Here is a 21,007-nt window from a genome sequence, read left to right on the forward strand (position 1 = left end):
CAGCCTGGGTTCCCTCAGGACAGCATCCTCGGAGCTCAGGACTTACCACCTACTGTGGTTGGGGTCACGGAGGAACCCCAGAGTTCAGGTTATCTTACCGACACAAGCGTCATGGCTTACACATCTTCAGCGCTGTGTCTTTCTCATTCCACCTCTCTCTCCCACCCCCCCGTTTCATCCACACCCTTGACCTTGATCCTACTTCCCAATGCACAAAACTAACTGTAGCTACTTCCTATGATGAGCCACAGATACTTTCTACAGAAAAGTCTAAGAATTTACAGTTTCAATGACCATTTCTCAGGGAACTTTTAAAGTTGATCCTGGAGATCCCCTGATTACACTTCCTCCACCCAGACAAGGAACAACACTGTAGCGGATAGATAGGCCTCTGTTTAAAAGAAATAGCTCATATCCATTGTCAAGACACTGACATTGAACTCTGAGCAGGACTCTATGCTTGTAAGAAACTCACCCAACATGGGAATTTACTTAATGAGGCACCTAGCAGCCATTGTGTGCTTAGGGACAGTAGGCAGCACATTAGCCTCATGCTTGGGACTATTTTCAATAGAGATGTCACCAACAACGAGTGGCCCTAAATAGACCAAGACCATCTATGCCGCGAGACAAGAAGAGGGTCACTGTCCTGGTTATCTTGTCAACTTGACAAACAAGCAGTCATCTAAAACCTCGAGTGAGGGATTGTCTGGGTCAGATTAGCCTGCATCCAAGTCTACTAGAGATGCTCTTGATTGATGATTTATGTGGGAAGGCCCAGCCCGCCATGGGCAGCACAATCCCTAGGCAAGTGGTCCTAGGCTGTATATGAGAACTGGATAAGCACAAGTCTGAAAGTGAGCAGCAAGCAGCATTGTTATGTGGTTTTGTTCCAGGTTCCTGCTTAAGTTCCACCCTGACTCCTCTCGATGACAAACTGTGACCCGAAAGTGTACGCCAAATAAACCTTTTCCTCCCACAAGTTGCTTTTGGTCAGAGGGTTTTCTCACAGAGACAGAATGGAATCATTTAGTGCATGTCCACAAATGACAGAGTGCCATACCTGACGAGGGTTACAAATACATTTTAGTGAAGTGTGTGTGCCTGTGTGCACGCATGTATGTGTGTGCATGCATGCATGTGTACATGTGCATTGACGTGATGTGACGTGATGTGTGCGTGTGCATGTGTGTATGTGTTTGTGTGGGCATGCATATGTGCACGCGCACAGCAGGGGTCAACCTTAGCTGTCCTGTTTTCTGAGACAGGCTCTGTTACTGACATAGGGCTTTCCAAACAGGCGAGGCTGGCCAGGCAGTCCCAGGGATCCATGCATTCCTACCTCGGCTGAGAGGTGTGAACCAACATGGCTGCTACTACTGTTGTTGTTCTGTAAGTGTGCATGGGATTGAACTCAGGTTCTTGTGCTTGCAAGGCAACACACTGACTGGACCATTCCCCCCAGGATCAAGAAACAGTGAATCCTTAAATAAGGAATCCATGAACAAATGTTCAGTGGCTTTAAGCAATGTCCACCCTTCTCCCCACAGGTCTTTGAAAAGACCCAGAATGCTGCCTTGACAGGTTTGAAAAAACCAGTTATTTGTAAGCTAAGATTATCTTCACCTATACGCAACTATATTTATTAAGAGTTATTTCCCACACTTCCTAGCTAAACATGAACTGGAGGAGAAGAGGCAGCCCGTGTCGTGTTTCCTTTCTCTGACTAGCCTCGGCCCATTTGGAGACCAAAGCATGACCTCTGCAGATGAGGCTGCCCTCCCCTTCCAGCTACCCCATCCCATTCCCTGTGGGGCACTGACAGCAGTTCTTAGTCATTTAAGATGGCTGGTTCTCCCATCGAGGGGCCACAAGAGCCCTAGGTGCACTGTGGTCTGTGATTGGGGGAAACAGCTCTCTGGGAAAATACCAGCCAAAGGTAACATCTGCCCACTTTGGGCCACACAGGGAAAACAAAATCAGGAAGATGCAAATGCAGGTTTCTCTCACTTGAAACCACATGGCCACTCCAATGCAAAACAGCCCCACTCAAGTGTACCTGGGAAATTTCCTTGCAGCCATAAGTTGAGTAATTAAATGCTAGAACCTCATTTAAAAGAAAAACTTCCTCTGGGGATGGGGGGGGGCGCTATGCTAATTTTCATAAAAAAAGAGGAATGAGGCCAGCCTGGAGGGAGAGTCAGTCTCACTAGGCCAGTCAGGCTGGTTGGTGACAGGCCGCCCCACGGCACAGAGATCTGCAGTTAACTGCCTGCAACTGCTCTTCCTGGAGCTGTGAGCATTCACAGGGCTTCTACTTGGAGATCTCACTATGAAGAAAACGCATGGGCCCAAACGTGGGGCCTAAGCAGGGAAGAATGGAACCCAGAGGGCCCTGGGTCTGAACCACAGAGGGCAGCTGCCTCAGCTTCTTGTCAGATATTGGCTTGTCCTCTGGGAGGCTATCTTACAGGAGCTCTGTCCCCCAGACTTCCTGTACGCTGACTGGATGTCACACTGCACAGACACCTAGCTTCCCAAGGAGGGGCCACACTATTATCTGAGGAGCACCTCCATGTTTCATCCTGGCAGCAGCTCGGGAGGTAACAGGAGATGTCTCAGAATGCATATGCCTGTACCTCAGAGACAGGAATCACAGGCAGGGCTGACCAGCTTGATGCCCACCGTCATTCAGAAATAGAGGGCCAATAAAATGCACAAGAGCCTGTCCTGACCCTTTAAAACCAGACTGGTGTGAGGCAGCTTCAGAGTAGAGAATCCCCACATCAGAAAAGGCTGACTTCCTCTCGGCTGACCGCTGGACATCCTCAGATCTTGAAGGCAAGCCTCTAAGCTGGTCTCTATGCCTACCTGGATGACATTAGCACAAGTCACAGAGGACGCCTGTAGTCCACAGAAGATTAACTGTTTACTTACGAACAGGCAACCAGCTCACCTAAGCACATTTTCTTTTTGTACATGCTCATGTATGAGTGGGTATTCATGTGTATGGAGGTCAGAGATCAATCTCGGATGCCGTTTTTCAGATGCCATCCACTTTGGCTTTTGAGATGAGACCTCCCACTGGCTTGGAACTAGCCAAGGAGGCCAGGCCACCTAGCTAGCAAGCCCCAGGTATCTGCCTCTTCCGCACTTCCCCAGCACTGGAATTACACCCACCTCTCTGCACATCCAGCTTTCTAAAATCCCCAGTGTTGGGTAAAGAACTCAGTTCTTTGTGTTTGCTTGACAAGACAAAGCCATCTCCTAGCCCCTGTTTATATAACTGTTAAATCTTAAACACCGACCCACTGGACAGACCTGCTGAATGGATACTGCAAGCTAGTCAGCAAGCAACTGCACCAGAGAGAGCATGAATGCACTGCTTCCCTGACAACATGTAGAGAAAAGAAAGTTTTGGAATTCAGGTGCCATGATCTAGCCAGGACTCCACGGACCCTGGTTCTCACTGGTACTTATGTGACTGGCTGACTTTACCTGCAGATGACTCTGGAACAAAGGAAGAAAGTACTTACAGGTCCAAGCTTCTGCCTGCTCAGGTGATGGCATATATATACATATATATATACATATATATATGTATATATATGTATATATATACACACATATATATGTATGTATGTCACACAGAGAGACATATACACATATATGTACATACCACACTCACATACACATACACCACACATAAAGGTATATACACAGATATACATACAACACACATATATACCACATACACATACACATAAAGGTATATACATATATACACATATACATATACCACACACTCAGACATATCATACATGCAGGTATAAACACATATATGTACATATTACACACATATACACCATACATAAAGGTATATACACATATATGCATTCAACACACACATACATATAAAGGAATATACATATATACATATACCACACACAAACACATAAAAGTGTATACACATACACATATGTACAATACACACACACCACACATACATACACACACATACATATGTATACAATCACATATACCATACATACAGGTATATACTCATATATGCATACAATACACACATACACCATACATACAGGTATATACATATACACACATACACTCACACATAAAATAGCAACAACTGACCAAGCACCAGACATTTCATGATAAGAATTGTCTTTTAGTTTTCCTTGCCATTATCTTGAGACAAAGTATCCAGGATAGGTGAACAGCTAAGTTACAGTATTCTTCTGGTTCCCCCCTCAAGCCCCATCCCAGGGAATCCCAGCTGGGTGGCTAGGGTTGAGGCCACAGTGGATACTGTGACCGGCAGACTCCGTTTCAGTAGGCCGTGGGGGCCTGGCTGAAGCTGCTGGCGATTAGGCACTATTTTACTTCCCCATCCGCCCACCTCACAAGAACAACACGCACAGGGCCCTCAAGGCCTCTAGGAAAGCCAAACGACCCAAATTCGACACAAAGGGCATGCCACACCTGCTCAAGGTAACCTGGGTTTCTCTGAAATTCAGGCCCGTAAAATATTCCGGGAAATTAGAGTGGAATTACTCCCGAGACTTCACAGCTGTATCTAGAGACGCAAATTAACCCCGGTGTTTAAAGATAGGGCCAACGGTTATGTACTTGGGGGAAGAAAGATGGCTCTGCCTCGTGAGAACTGCAGTAATTGTCAACTCCTCCACAGCAAACAAGTCGGCCAGGGCATGGTGTAGCCCAGGCACAGTATCAGCCGGGGAAGCCGATATCGAACTCAGATATCGGCGTGCTCGCTAAGGCCCGCCCATGGTGCAGGGAGCCATGAGGTCACCATTATGGATTGCCCAAATCTGACTTACCTTCCTGTCCTGGAGTCGCAGATGGCCTGGGCTCCCGGGCACCAGGCAGCATGGAGCGTGGAAAGGACCAAACTGGCAGGCTTAAAAATGGGGGTGGCCACAGAGACGGAGGGAAGGAGAGGAGAGCAAGTGGAGGCTCCCTGATGCTAAGTGGTGTCTGCAACTAGGGAAGTGGCTTTTCCTCAAAGTGTCAGCAAGCAAGACCAGCCAGAAAGCAGAAGTGAGAGGGTATGTGTGTGTCGGGGAGGAGGGGAGAGGGCGGTGCTCGGTAATTTCATAGTCAAAATGAAGTTACAGTTGGAAGGCAGGGATTCCCAAACACATTCCAGCCGAAGGAGGATCAGTAGACATGGTCGTTCTCAACCAGGATGGGCACACCGACTCTCACATGTTCCCTACGCATCCTGGCTAAAACTGTGTGCCATACCAATTTTTGTCCTCGTCAACTTACTGTACACCTTGTTTGACGATTTACTAACTCAGCTGATAATTTTAAAGACTCAAAATGGGGTTTGCTCATTTTGGTTTATAGTTTCCTATTTTTAGCTTCAGAGTTTTTTTTTTCATGTTACTTCCTTTTGCCATTGAGGCCTAGGCTTAATGTACTATAATTCTTTGTAATCCTTATAAAACTTATTTTGCTATAATTAGAGCATCCTCGCCTCAAATTATAGGTGACTGAGTTGACACACTCCCTTTGAATGATACATCGTCAGGGTTTGGGTGCTCCAATCGCAGGCTCGAGTGCTAGAAGCTTGGCCAAGGTGTGGCATATTCAAGGGGCAGAACCTTTGAGAGGTGGGGTCTGGTATGAGGGAGTGAGTTCACTGAGGCATCTGCCTTGGGAAAGATTAATGGCTATCTCAGAGGTCTAAGTTACGTCTTGGTGGACTGGGTTAGTTACTTTGACAATGAATTGTTATCTTCAACCAATTTGGTCACGTCCAAAGCCATTGTCAATCTCAGCCTTCCTCCATTTGGTGCCATCTGCCAGGATGGCATGTAATGTAAGGGGCTCACCTGATGTGACAGCCTGAACTTGGGCTTTTAAGCCCTAAATTGCTAAGCCAAATTAAACTCCCTTTCTTTATAACGTACTTAACCTCGGGGATTTTGTTATAGCAATGGACCTAGTGCTGGGGATTTCCCTGTAAGCACTACTTTTAGCATCATTTGAAAAAAATGTTTGTCAACCGTATTTTCATTTTTTAATATATATATCATATATATTATTTTATGCATATGAGTATTTTGCCTACATCTATGTATGCAAATCATGCATGTGTTTAGTACCCATGGATGTCAGAAGAGGACATCAGATACCTTGAGAATGGGGTTACAGACAGTGGTGAGGTGTCAGTGGGGTGCTGGGAGTTGAACATGAGTCCTCTGTAAGATCCACCAAGTGTAACTGCAGAACTAATCCTCCAGAGCCTTGGATTTTCACTTGCATGCTAGCTAAAATGTTTTAAGAGTTCTTTCGAGACTTCTATCAACTCGCGGGTTATATAAAAACCCATTATTCATTTTCCAGATAATTTTTTCTTACAATACATTTAGTATAATTTTTTGTCTTCTAAAAACAATTTATGTGGCGTTTTAAATGTGAAATTAATGGGTTTCCAAAGCGTGCATTTTATTTTGGTAAATATTCCTTGAGCACTTGAGAGGAATGCCTTCTTTGGTTGATAGAGTCAAAAATCTCACAAATGTCAGCTTGGTTGACAGTGTTGCTCTGGTCTCTTCATTGATTTTCTATTTGATCTATCAGTTATAGAAAGAGAGAAACTGAAAAATCCAGACCATAATATTGGCTTTGTCTCTTTCATCTTTGTCTTCCATTTCTGTCAGGGTTTACCTTATGCATTTTGATGCCCTGCTGATCTGTGCACACTTTTCACATTGCTACATCTCCTTAGATGTCTGGCCCTTTTGTTATTATGTAACTGTTTCCTTTAAGCCCTGGCCCCTCTCCAATGTAGAGGTTTTTGTCCCATAAGTGACCCAGAAAGTGAGGAGGGTTCTGAAATGCAGAATCCATTGGGGAATTCGCCGCTGGAGTATAGCTCTAACCCTGTGCTCTGCCTTGGACTTAAATGTCCTACGCAGGATGTAGGTGCTTTGCAAACTTATTGTTTGCACCCTCCCTGGCCTCTTTCTCAGATCTTTATGATAATAACCCAGTGAGCTGGGTGTATTAACTACAGCTTTTTGCTGTCTAAGCTTCTGATGTTTCGGGGTGCTATCCATCCCAGCGCTGACCAACCTCTAGAAAGTTCTTATCATAAAGATCTGACAGCCTGAGAAAGGAAATGGTTCAAGGTGGACGTTGGATTGGTTTGTTACATGTGGACTTCCTTTCTCAGGCTGTCCAATGCCAACCTTCTTCTCCCCTGATCACACTACAGAAACAGGCAATGAGGGAAGGCCCTCCTCTCCCCAACGCCCCGCATCACTGAATTAACAGAAGACCCGAGAAGGTAACTGAACCAAGATTTTAAAACCACAGTTGCCTTTTAAAGAAAAGAGAAACAGGGATGAAAAGACACCGAGGATCAGGCAACTGAAGAGTGGAGGGAGAGAAGCTCATAAAACTTAAGGGAAGGAGACTCTTCTGTGGGCGTGTGGGCGTGTGGGCATGTGGGCGTGTGGGCAAGTTGGGCAGGAATTCCAGGGATGCAGCCTTGGTGAGCTATTGAGTGAAGCAGCACATTTAAGCCACCTGTGCTCTTACTGGTCTCTCTCTCTCTCTCTTTCTCTCTCTCTCTCTCTCTCAAACACACACACACACACACACACACACACACACACACACACACACGGCTCCTCTAACGCCAATAAATTCACCAAGTGTCATGGTTTGAATATGCTTGGCCAGGCAGTGGCACTATTAGGAGGTGTGGCTTTGTTGAAGTGGGTGTGGCCATCTTGGAGGAAGTGTGTCACTGTGGCCATGGGCTTTAAGACCCTCGTCCTAGCTTCCTGGAAGCCACCAGTCTTTCCCTAGTGGCCTTCAGATAAAGATGTAAAACTCTCAGCTTCTCCTGCACCATGCCTGCCTGGATGCTGCCATGTTCCTGACTTGATGATTATGGACTGAAGCTGTAATCTAGCCCCAATGAAATGTTGTCCTTATAAGAGTTGCCTGGGTCATGGTGTCTGTTCACAGCAGTAAAACTCTAAGACACCAAGCTGGACTTGGTGCAAATGGTGTCTTTGGGGTGAGCAGTGAAACAAAAATGAAGTATATAATTCTGAAACTCAAAGAAACAGAAGATAGAATGCTGGTATCCAGGGTGGGAGAGGGGGTGTGGGAGAGTCAGAGAGTTGTGATTTGGGGATCTGAGGCATACTGGAGCCTTTGAGGTCGTGAATAAGCTAATTAGCTTGATCTGGTCACTCCCAACTGCTTAGACACAGCATAGCACCACAGGCTGCTCCTTAGCAAGACCTCAGTCTCAGAAGGCAGTGAGCTGTGTCCCCAAACAGCCCAGGAGAAGTCCACCCAGCTGAACAAGGCCTGGCAGAAAGGAATTTTAGAGCTTGGAATGAATTATACAGAAAGCCAACCCTGTCTTTGTGGAAGGATGAGAAGAGCAGAGGCCCGCTGCCCATGTTCTGTGTCACTGATCGTTCTTAAAAATCCAGACATCCAGCCCTCTGCAGCCTACAGAAACCGTCTAAGGCCAGCTGTGTCTCCCAGTGCTGTTGGTGATCATTCCCTGGTCCTAGCTAGCTCAGCCACAAGAACAGCAGTACTCCAAGGGTTTGGCAGTTCCCCTAACAGACCCAACAGACCCATGGTCATGTCCTAAGCTCTCCAGAATCTTCAAATCCCTAAGAGCCAGGGGCCCAGGAACAGCTCTCAGGGGCGCCCAGCAGGCAGCCTGGGAGGGAAGTAACTCATCCTGGAACTCTGCTCTCCATAAGGAGGGCGGGGCTCTGAAGTGGCTCCTGAAATCAGAGGACAGCCACAGGGCTGATGACTGGAGGGGGACCTGCCAAAGAAAACTCTCCAAATTACCCCTGGATTTTCTAAGGAAGTCCCGTGGAAGTGCAAGAAACGTTGGAGATGGTTCATCATGACAGATGAGGGATTCAGGGTGCAAACAAACTTGCTGTCTGTGAAGGATTGAAGATATAATGTAACCAGCTGTCTCAATCTTCTGCTGCCCCACCCCACCTGCAATAATAGACACCATCCTTAAACTACGTTTGGGGTCAGGGTGGGATGTGCTTTATTGCAGCACTGAGAAAAATAACTAATATTCTCTTTCAGTTAAAATTCCTCCACCATGATCCGGCAGGTTTTCCCGAGAGGATTATGACAGTGCTGGGAGCTGTCAGTGGAGCCCACTGGGAGGCTGTGGTGACTGGAGCAGCCCAGGCTCCTCACTTCCTGACACCAGGCTGATTCATGGGAGGGAGGAAGCCTTCTAATCACTGGGGCCTGCAAAGCACCACCTCTTATCTTCCCCCAGATTACACAGCGTGGGAATTCCAGAGGCAGGCATGTCAGCCTCTATCACTCCGAGTGACCAGGTGGTTGAGGGCTGAGGGGATGGAGAGGAGACTCACAAGGCCCACTGTGAGGGGTCCCCAGTCCCTGGAATAGCCTCAGGGTTCCAATTCACGTCTATCCACCAAAAGTATCTAAGGGCGTTCTGGCCTCTTGCTGGCTTATGTCCTTCCAATTGCTCTCAGATTTGGTAGCACATGGGGCTCTGTTCCAGCAACCAAATGGGGGCACCTGCTCAACATGGCTTTACATTTTTCCACTGAGAGGGACATGAGCCCTCTTTTGGTCTCCCTTTGAAGAAAGACAAACCTCAGACTCCAAATATGTACTAAAACAATGTTGGTATGCTCTCTCTCTCTCTCTCTCTCTCTCTCTCTTTGTGTGTGTCTGTGTCTACGTGTGTGTATGTGTCTGTGTGTATGTGTGTGTATGTGTCTGTGTGTATATATTGTGTGTGTATGTGTGTATGTGTCTGTGTGTGTATATTGTGTGTGTCTGTGTGTGTCTCTGTGTGTATGTGTATATATATTGTGTGTATGTGTGTATGTATATATATATAGTGTGTGTATGTGTGTATGTGTCTGTGTCTGTGTGTGTGTCTGTGTATGTGTCTGTGTGTGTATATTGTGTGTGTCTGTGTGTGTCTGTGTGTCTGTGTATATATATTGTGTGTATGTGTATATATATATATATATATATATTGTGTGTGTGTGTGTGTCTGTGTGTGTGTGTGTGTTTGTACACATGGGCATGTTTACAATACCAGGACCTAAAACCCTAGAGCCTCATGTGGTAGGCATGTGCTTAACGCTGAGCTCCAAACCAGACCTTGACTATTTTCTTTAAAACTGTGAAGACATGAACAAATATCAAGGATCTCCCCAATCCCCATACAGTCCTCTAAACAAAAAATGACTCTTTGTGAGCGCTCAGCCCTAAATGGGGCCTTTATATCATCACTGCACCTGTCCCGAGGCTCAAGGCTGTGTGTCCCACCATGGCACATCATGGAGGAGAGGACAGAAAGAATGGGAGAGCCAGGGTATGAGGAGGAGTGCTGTTAACTGCTGCCTTCTGGTTGTGCCACGGGCTACTGTGTGCTGAGAAGTCACATGCATGGAACCTGTATAAGATCAAGCCTCCAGCACCGGTGAGGAGGAGAGGCAAGGCTCGCCCAGCTGAGATGTTACTGGAAGCTGATGGCTACTGAGTGAAGAAGTCTCCTTTTCTTGAGGGTGTGGCTACTGAAAGGTTGCCCCAGGTTCTAGTGCACAGCTCCAACAACCTGGGAACTGGCAATCCTGACTGCTTTCCCTGGGTTAGTAAAAGAGGAAGAGGAGGGGGAAGAGGAAGAGGAGGAGGGAGAGAAGGAGGGAGGGAGGGTGGTGAGAAGGGGAAGGAGGAAGAGTTGGAGGAGGAGGAGGAGATAAAGAGGAAGAGGAGGAGAGGGTGGTGAGGAGAAGGGGAAGGTGGAGGAGGGGATGGAGATGACGGTGGGAATGTTAAGTGGAAGGAATTAGTAAGTGAATATAATCAAAATATACTACATAAACACATGAAATTGCTAAAGCATAAATAAAAATAACTATTTAAAAATGACTGTTTCTGGAACTGAACTCTGCACAGTATCTGAAGAGGACTGACTCCCAGATGCTCATGGAGCACCAGCTCTGCTCACAGATGCTCATGGAGCACCAGTTCTGCTCACAGGTGCTCATGGAGCACCCAGCTCTGCTCACAGGTGCTCATGGAGCACCCAGCTCTGCTCACAGGTGCTCATAGGGCACCCAGCTCTGCTTACAGGTGCTCATGGAGCATCAGCTTTGCTCACAGGTGCTCATGGAGCATCAGCTCTGCTCACAGGTGCACATGGAGCATCAGCTCTGCTCACAGGTGCTCATGGAGCACCCAGCTCTGCTCACAGGTGCTCATGGAGCACGAGCTCTGTTTACAGGTGCTCATGGAGCACGAGCTCTGTTTACAGGTGCTCATGGAACATCAGCCCTGCTCACAGGTGCTCATGGAGCACCCAGCTCTGCTCACAGGTGCTCATGGAGCATCAGCTCTGCTCACAGATGCTCATGGAGTACCAGCTCTGCTCACAGATGCTCATGGAGCATCAGCTCTGCTCACAGGTGCTCATGGAGCACCAGCTCTGTTTACAGGTGCTCATGGAACATCAGCCCTGCTCACAGGTGCTCATGGAGCACCCAGCTCTGCTCACAGGTGCTCATGGAGCATCAGCTCTGCTCACAGATGCTCATGGAGCACCAGCTCTGCTCACAAGTGCTCATGGAGCATCAGCTCTGCTCACAGGTGCTCATGGAGCACCAGCTCTGCTCACAGGTGCTCATGGAGCATCAGCTCTGCTCACAGGTGCTCATGGAGCACCCAGCTCTGCTCACAGATGCTCATGGAGCATCAGCTCTGCTCACAGGTGCTCATGGAGCACCAGCTCTGTTTACAGGTGCTCATGGAGCACCAGCTCTGTTTACAGGTGCTCATGGAACATCAGCCCTGCTCACAGGTGCTCATGGAGCACCCAGCTCTGCTCACAGGTGCTCATGGAGCATCAGCTCTGCTCACAGATGCTCATGGAGCACCAGCTCTGCTCACAGGTGCTCATGGAGCATCAGCTCTGCTCACAGGTGCTCATGGAGCACCAGCTCTGCTCACAGGTGCTCATGGAGCATCAGCTCTGCTCACAGGTGCTCATGGAGCACCCAGCTCTGCTCACAGGTGCTCATGGAGCACGAGCTCTGTTCACAGGTGCTCATGGGGCACCCAGATCTGCTCACAGGGCACCTAGCTCTGCAGCTTCGTGAGCACTTAGCATTGTGTAGAACACGCCTGCTGTTTTAGTTACTTTCCTACTGCTGTGAAGAGCCAACTTAGAAAAGAAACCGTGACCAGTTATTGGTGCTTTCAGTTCCAGGGGTTAGAGTCTGAGACATTATGGTGGGGAAGAGGGTAACAGACAGGCATGGCATTGAAGGAGTTGCTGAGAGCTTACATTTTTATCCACAAGCAGAGGGACACATTTGTGTTGGCTACAGACACAGACACACAGACAGACAAACACACACACACACACACACACACACACACACACACAAAGAGGGGGAAGGGGGAAGGTGAGGAGGGAGGGAGGGAGGAGGAGGGGAGGGAGGAGGAGGAGGAGGAAGAGGAGGAGAGAGAGAGAGAGAGAGAGAGAGAGAGAGAGAGAGAGAGAGACCTAATCCTTCCCAAATAGTTCCACCAACTACAGACTAAGTCTTCAAACACATGAGCGCATGGAAGCTGTTCTCACTCAAACCAAAGCTCGCATTTTCACACAGGCTTTATCTGTTGTTAGATGCCCTACGATACAGAATACATAGTGAGTGCCATGTAAACAGACTGTACTGTCAGGGAACCAGGGCATGAAGGACAGTGTGCACACAGGACAGAAGCAGCGGTGTCTTTAAATACTTTATGTCTGAGGCTGGGTCAATATTCAGGAAGCTGTGGCTGTGAGGGCTACATATGCTCAGAAACAACCTCTCGGTTTGAGGTGAGAATTCACTACAGTTTGTCAGAGGCTGCCTTTTCATCTGTAAGACTTCAGCAAGACAACAACTGGAACCAGTTCAGTTTTCCTTATGACTCATAAGTAGCATACCACTGAGTGGATCACACTGGTGTGTGTGTGTGTGTGTGTGTGTGTGTGTGTGTGTGTGTGTGTGTGCGCGCGGCGGGCAGAGGCTGCTGTGCTAAAGTAAGAGTTAGGCCCCTAGGTCCTCTCTGATTAGGACATTAGATCTCTTTAAAGAGGATTGACTTAGCTTTAATTGTCAACCTGACAGAGACTGGAGGCCCATGGCAGGAGAACCTCGACAACTGAGGCATTTCTTCACACACACACACACACACACACACACACACACACACACACACACACAAATGCAGATCCATCAGCCATATATGGTGGCTCCACCTGTAATTCCACCTCTTGGGAGAAAGGAGTACTGTAAATTCTGGGACATCCTGGGCTACAGAATCAGACCCTGTCTCAAACACTAAAGATGGGGTCCAGTGAGATGGCTCAGCATGTAAAGGAGCTTGCCTACTGTAGGTGATTTGAACCAGAGGTAGGTAAGCCTGGGCTACATAAGAAAGGCAAACTGAGCATGAACCTGTGACCAAAGCATTCCTCCATGGCTTCTGGGATTCCTGCCTTGACTTTGCTCAGTGATGGGAGTAAGTGTAAGCTGAAAGAGACCTTTTCCGCCTCAGAGTTGTTTTTGACCATGGTATTAGTTAAGACAATTGAAAAAGAAACCACTATGGCAATGGGGAGACTGTTTCTACAATAGAAACGTGGCAAGTGTTGCCTGTTTCATATTCTGTGAGCGAGTGTTTACGGCCAGGAAAGGCTGGCAAAACTCCTCCGACTTCCAGACTCTCCCAAAACCCTCTGGGTGTGGGGCAGGTTCAGGTCTAACTTAGGGTGCAGCAGTCATTTCACCCTGGAAATACTTATGCACACTGGCACAGCCACAAGCTACAAGGCTCTTGCAATTTGGGCAATGTGCTTCAGAATCGAAACATCAAGTTTGTTTAAGTTAGTTGGGCTGTACACGGCTACAGGCCCCATGTTGAACATCTCAACAGGGGAGCTAGAGAGAAGCCCCCTGAGCCCACCTGGGCAGCATGCACGCCCACTCTGAGACTAATGAGAAGAGAGGCCATGATTGACACTGTATAACCCCAAGGGACAGTCTGTGAGCTCTATATATCTCTTCATTCCAGAAGTTTCTCCCATTAAGACGAAACTTGGAGGCTATAGATTTTCTTTTTTATTAAAAAGCAAAAGTAGGCACCAGGTTTAGCATTTTTGACATGAGATTTTTAGGGCCTGGAGGTCCACACTTGTAACCCCAGTTCTGGGGAAGGAGAGAAGGAAAGCCAAGAGGATTCCTGGGTCTCACTTGCCAGGTCGTCTACCCTACTTGTTTAGCTCCAGGCTCTTGATGATTAAGCAGGACCAGAGTGAAGAGACAGCTCAGTGGCTTGGAGTACATGCTGTCCTTGCTCCTGGTTCAGTTCTCGACACCCATATCAGGTGGTTCTAGGCACCTGAAATCCCAGTTCCAGGGGGTCCAACCTGTCTCCTGGTTTCCACAGGCACCTCCATGCCTGTGGTGCAGACACATACACTCAAACATACACGCATATCAAATGAAATCTTAACAACAACAATCAAAACCCAAGGCAGATGGTATTTGAGGAATGACAATGAAGGTTGATCTCTGGTTTCTATACATACTTGCAAATACCTGCATCATGGACAACACACACACACACACACACACACACACAAACACACACGCACAGTATACCTAATAGATCAGACAGAGGCTCCAGAAAATGGGCATTCAGCATCATTTTGCAGATGAGACAATGGGAACCTAGAAATGGAGGAAATGGTGGGGTCAGGATCCTGGGCGCCTCTGTCAGTCATGCCACTCAAAGGACCCCTGGAAACCACCATTTCCGAATTGGACAGGTGCTGATCAAAGCCACAGTCTCAGAGCTTGCATCAAAAGGTGTATGTGACAAATTCTGGTGCTTTCTGTGGTGAGGACAGAAGTGTAATAGCCAATTTGGATCTGAGCAAATGACCACACACAATGCCAGCATATGGCCTACATAAGAGCAGTCTTCAGGTCACCTTTGGCTGCTGTCTGAAAGGCCCAGATATCAAGCCACAGTCACCCAGAAACCGTAGCCAGAGCTGTCAACCAAAAGGAAGGCAGCTTGTGTAATTGTGAGGGGGAAAAAAAAAACAGTTCTCAGGAACAGGCATAGAACCGATGCTGTGATTCCATAGTACTGGGACGGGCTAAGAAACATGTAAGAAAATAATCAGGAAGCCGAAACGGTGCAAGGAACTCATGTAGAAGTGGTGCACATGGGTGCAAACTCTCCCTCTGGCAGATTTTTGTGAATGTAAGCACATGTGTGTGGAAGGAAAATGGTTGCATGATCTCTCCACTGCGCTCTCTCTCTCTCTCTCTCTCTCTCTCTCTCTCTCTCTCTCTCACACACACACACACACACACACACACACACACACAAATTAACAACACAAAACAGCCATTATATCCAGCACACTCACAAATTCCAATGCAGTTGAGACACCGTAGCTTTTAAGGATGTCATCCACCAACTGTTCTAAAATGTGATGACCTTTTTCATTGCTCCAGATAGAATGGGGCAGGAGGTCACACCCCAGACTTCCCTGTAGCTCAAGCTGGACCTGTGCATCAGGAGCCCAGATTTAAACAACAGCAACAACAAAAGAGTCTGCTTGACCTTGAAAAATTCTCAACCTCTGGAGGCCTTGGCCCTTGTTTAAGGACAGAATTTGCCCAACTGTTGTGACAAATGTCATGTTTCAAAATTAGTTTCCTTCCTGCTCTCATTCGCCATCCATCCTTCCACTGAAATTGTGTTATCATCATCATCATCATCATCATCACCACCACCACCACCACCACAACCATCACCACCACCACCACCATTTACCAACTTGGAGAAGGCACACTTCTGGCCATATAAGATCTACAAACCTGGGGCTGGGGATTTAGCTCAGTGGTAGAGCGCTTACCTAGGAAGCGCAAGGCCCTGGGTTCGGTCCCCAGCTCCGAAAAAAAGAACCAAAAAAAAAAAAAAAATCTACAAACCTGGGGCTAGAGAGATGGCTCAGTGGTTAAGAGCACCCAACTACTCTTCCAGAGGTCCTGAGTTCAATTCCCAGCAACCACATGGTGGCTCACAACCATCTGTAAAGAGATCCGATTCCCTCTTCTGGGGTATCTGAAGACAGCTACAGTGTACTTATATATAATAAATTAATAAATCTTTAAAAAAATATCTACAAACCTACAGAAATAAACAGGATGAAAATAGCAGTCGTTGCACCCTTCAGATGAGTTCCGCTTGCTACAGGACACCCTTCTACTGTTTCCCACATTGATTCAAAGACAGCTTTCCAGAGGAGGTGCTTACAACCCATGATATTCACCTCAGCAGTTAAAAGAACTGAGGGGAAAGGCCAGGCCTGGGTTTTCCAGAGAGCCTACCATCCCCCTCTCTCAGATAACAGGGCAATGACGGTGGGTGGATTACATGTATTTAGAATGTAGATGCCTAACTGTTGCACTGGAGGTGAAAGAAGTCTTACAACGTATGATTCAAAATAGATTCGAATAGACGAAACCACAGAAATTCTATTGCAACTAAGAAGTAACCACAGAAATAAAAAGTTTATGGGGAATGTGCCCGGCAATTGGGACAACAGGACCTAGGTAACACCATGGACCTACTTGCTGGCCTGTCAAAAGGCAAAGCAAAAAACAGTGAGCACCAAGAAATAGATTTAGTCAACAAACTCCTCAAGGGATTTCTCTCTGCAGTTCTAAACATATGTGTAGCCAGACTGAAGAACCTCTAAGACTGGAGCAAAACAGAAGGCAGCTGGGGGGGGGGCGTGGGGGAGGAGGAGATGGAAGGAGGAGGGGGAAGAAGAAGAAGGAGGAGGAGGAGGAGGAAGAGTAGAAGGAGGAGAAGGAGGAGAAGGAGAAGAAGGAGAAGAAGAAAATGGAACTGAGAGATAAGATGGCATATTTTTGACTATGTGGAAACTTGTGTCAAGAGAGGTTTCAGTTTTATGTCATTAAGCTGAGAAGAAAATTATATTAGGTTCTGTGCAATCCAAAAATATGAAAATAACAAAGTTTTGCCCTCGGAACAGCAGAGAGAGGCAAAGGAGGAACAAGGAAGGAGGTGGCAGGGCATAGCATGATGGGCTGGCCAGTCTACTTTTTGTTGCTTCAACAAAATACCAGAAGCTAGGTACTTTATAGAAGTGTATTGGGCTCACATTTTTGGAAGTCCAAGACAGGGTGGTCCCATCTATTCAGCAACTGGTATGGCCCTGTTAGCCACAGAATGAGATGGCAGAAGGAACCTTGACAGGGGGCATAAATAAGAAGACATCTTATTTAGAGACAGAAGCCAAAGACAATCAGAAACCAGGTTTGCTGTGTCCCTCAGGGTCCCTGAAGAACAATGCCAGCCTCTTCTGCAGACAGTGCCCTACATTTCAAGCCCCTGGTTAGGACCCAGTTCTCAAGGGTACAACTGCTTTACAACACCCAAACACCCACTCTAAGACTTTCATGAAAGCACACTGATCTTCAGGGCCATGGGCAAACTATTCAAACTGATAGACTGCTAACTCCAAAGGTTACACAGGAGTCCTGGGCACAGGACACCATTGGGGAAGACAGTGGACTCTGGCCAGGTCTTCAGAGTAGAGACGCCATGACAAAGTGTGGACTCAGCAAGTCGTGAATGAATCACCTTCAGTAAACACTCTCGGAAACCAGTCAACCCCACATCACAGATTGATTATCATTGGAAGGTATAGGAGTCTGGCTTCTACCCACTTCTCGTTCTCAGCTATGCTGTCTGAAGTTGACACATGAAATGAACTAGCCAGTATGCCTTGCACGAGGAATGCCCAGCTTCCAAAACGAAAAGCTTGCTTCCGAGAAGCTGGACTGTGGGACAGAAAGACGGATGCAAAGGCTGGGTGGGGGAAGGGATTCTCAGTTAAATCACAACAAAGTAAAAAGGCCAAATTAACCCAGGTCCCACTAAGACATTTCCATGGGTACACCGCAGGAACTGTCAAGTGAATGACATAGGCTGATCTCCCTAGAACGAAGGTCTACCAGTGATGTCAAACGTACAGAAAGGGACAGTAGTAACTTCCACTGTGTGAATCTTGGTGCTTTTTATAGACATGCTGAACCCACATACCTTTGTCAACATTGGAATTATGAATTCCCTAACTGGACTGAGCCCCTCCCTCTCTATTCACAGTACCCGGGTTCTACCTATCCTAGCTAATTACCCCAGCAGGCTCACTCCTCCCCATGCCCGTGTCCCTGCCCAAGCCTGAAGGCTGTCCTACGATCCAGAGCACACACAGCTTCCAGAGTCAGGACTATGTATGGGGGAGAAAGGAGTTCCTTTGCTCTTCCCCCAACACAACTGCTCTCCACCCCAAACTAGCCACTATGACATTCAAAACATGTCCACTTCCTCCTCCCGCCGCCGCCGTCAAGCCTCCAAGAAAGAAAAGACAAGAGAGGGGCAGGCTGGCTCTACGGACCCGAGCGGAACATAAACAAGACGTGCTCTCTCTGCGTGCCTTGGTTGTAACTATATTTACTATTTAAATTCAGTCAGCGAGCTGTAAAGAGATGCAGAGGACAAATTACAAAAGTTTTGTTTATTTTGTTTTTTGAGGCAGGGTGTTAGGTAGCCCAGGCTGGACTCAAACTGGGTAAATGCCCAAGGACGTCCTTGGACTTTTAAGCCTCCTTTCTCCACTTCCCAGGTGCTAGGATTATGGGCAGGCGCTGCCACATTCAATTTATTTGATGTTGGGGACTTCATGTATGCTAAGCAAGTCTCTGTTAACTGAGTCACACTCCTAGCTTCTTTTCCCATTATGCCTTGTTCCTTAAAAAAAAAAAAAGGTCCAATTTAGTCTAGGTTGGTCTCAGTGTTGCTATATAGCTCTCTTGCCTTTGACACCCAAGTGTTATGATTACAGATGTGTCGCCACACCTGTGTACATAATCGAGTCTTTTTAAAGCGTATTTATTTTTATGTATATGCGTGTGTGTACTCGTGCACAATCAAGCATGGCTCTGTGTGTATGTTTGTGTGTGAGTGTATGCGCGCGTGCACATTCGTGCACAATCATGCATGCCTATGAAAGCCAGAAGAGAGAGTTGGAGCCCCCAGGTGCTGGCTGATTATATATGGCTGTGAGCCTCAGTGTATGTGGGAAGCGAAGCCCTGATCCCCTCTCTGCAGGAGCAGTAAGCTGTCTTAACTGCTGAGCAGGCTCTCCCTCTCCCATAAATGATTCTTAAAAGAAAACAAAATGGGTTGGGGATTTAGCTCAGCGGTAGAGCGCTTGCCTAGCAAGTGCAAGGCCCTGGGTTCAGTCCCCAGCTCCGGGGAAAAAAAAAAAAAGGAAACAAAACAAAATGAACAAATAGAAAACCCTCCAATGGATCTAGGCTAACATTTTTGTCAAAGTTATAACCAAATGGAAATATCCCTGAAATATATGAAAATGCACAAGCCTACATAAAATCCAACCAGCCTCATTTTAATCTTATCCAGTATTTCCATAGGAAAACCTTTTTGGCCTACTGCTTAAATACAAGGTTGAAGATCATGATGATAAAATCCAACTAAGGTAAGCAATTCATCTACATCATTGACAGGACTCTGCCTTTTGACATAAAAAGAAAAAATATCAGCCCATAGAATATGAACACACACACACACACACACACACACACACACGTCCATATTCTTTAAAACCTATATTTCTTTTTTTTTCACCCACCCAGTTGTCAACAACACTAATCCAGAAACAGAGAAAATGTCTTAAAGTTGCAAAGGAGGCAGCTGCGGTAGTTGGAAGCAGGTCATACAGTGAAAGCCGAGATGCTGGACATTGACTTGCATCTGAAAGGAGACCTAGCCATCCTTGGGCAGAGGGAACAGAAATAAAGTCAACAAAGGCCCAGCTGCGGAGAGAACCGGAAACTTGTCTTCCAAGGACTGCAGCTGTGAGGGATGGCCACGCCCCCTTCCTGAAGAGTGGAGAGCTCTCCCCTGAAGTCACAGGAATGATGGGAACTTGTCTCTTTGAAACTTTTATCTCTAAAGGATGAAGCCTCGAACCCTTGCTTGGACAACTTGGGATTTAGCTAAAATGCTTGGACATTCGGTAAATCTTCGCTATTTCCCGACTAAGGGGAAGTGCCCACTAGGTGTTGGAACGAGTAAGTGTCCCGCAGTAAATGCACTTGACTTTCAAAAGTACAACAGAGTTTAAGGAGGCCAATACAGACCTAATTCTTGCATCCCAGCGTTGAAAAACAAGGTTTGTTTTTCTTTTCTCTGGCTAAATTTTAAAGAACCTCATTGAGCGACAACACCTGCTCTAAACGGACATGAGCTATTTATAGTTGGTATCTATTCCCCTCGGAATATAGACAAAGAAAGAATGGTGCCCGGAATAACAAAATACTGCCCGACAACGCCGGAGTGGTCGCAATCAAAGGTGTTCCTCTATACGAATGCCCTTCTAAATTATAAATGTAAACCTTAAATCCCAAACGCACATTGAATGATGAGGGACAGTTTGCTGGGTAAGTTCTACCAAGAGCCCTTTGCTTAAAAATCAAAACCCAAGTTAGAGATAACACCCACATGTAAAATATTAAATACATCCTTCAAAGCACCAAAGCACCATTCATAGAAGTCTAGCAATAAAATCATATCTTTAAAAAATCAATTTCACCTCTCAGGGGTGAGATATGGTCACAAAAATACATTCCCCACTTTTATCCGAACTTCAGAAAGTTTTTAAAATTTTTCCGTTTTTTCAAACTTTCATTAAATCTGGCATATCTAAGCATCTTAAATACAGAATACTAATCTATGTCTGTTTTACTGCAAAATCTCCTTAAATCTATGAAAATTA

At 46.6% G+C, this 21,007-nt stretch overlaps 1 protein-coding gene across 12 annotated transcripts in view; it reads right to left on the reverse strand.

Moving 5' to 3' along the window:
• The window catches only part of Syk (spleen associated tyrosine kinase), an 85,162-nt gene that overhangs the window by 51,708 nt on the left and 12,447 nt on the right, over positions 1-21,007 (reverse strand). For 3 of the 12 annotated variants that reach the window (XM_087589810.1, XM_087589814.1, XM_087589805.1), the window contains exon 1: positions 4,860-5,032. The exons of 8 other annotated variants lie outside the window; for them this stretch is intronic. The gene's annotated coding sequence lies outside the window, so the exon portion shown is untranslated. 12 annotated transcript variants of the gene reach the window in all.

This window comes from Rattus norvegicus, chromosome 17, assembly GCF_021556685.1.
Source record: "Rattus norvegicus strain SHRSP/BbbUtx chromosome 17, alternate assembly SHRSP_T2T, whole genome shotgun sequence".
NCBI lineage: Eukaryota > Metazoa > Chordata > Mammalia > Rodentia > Muridae > Rattus > Rattus norvegicus.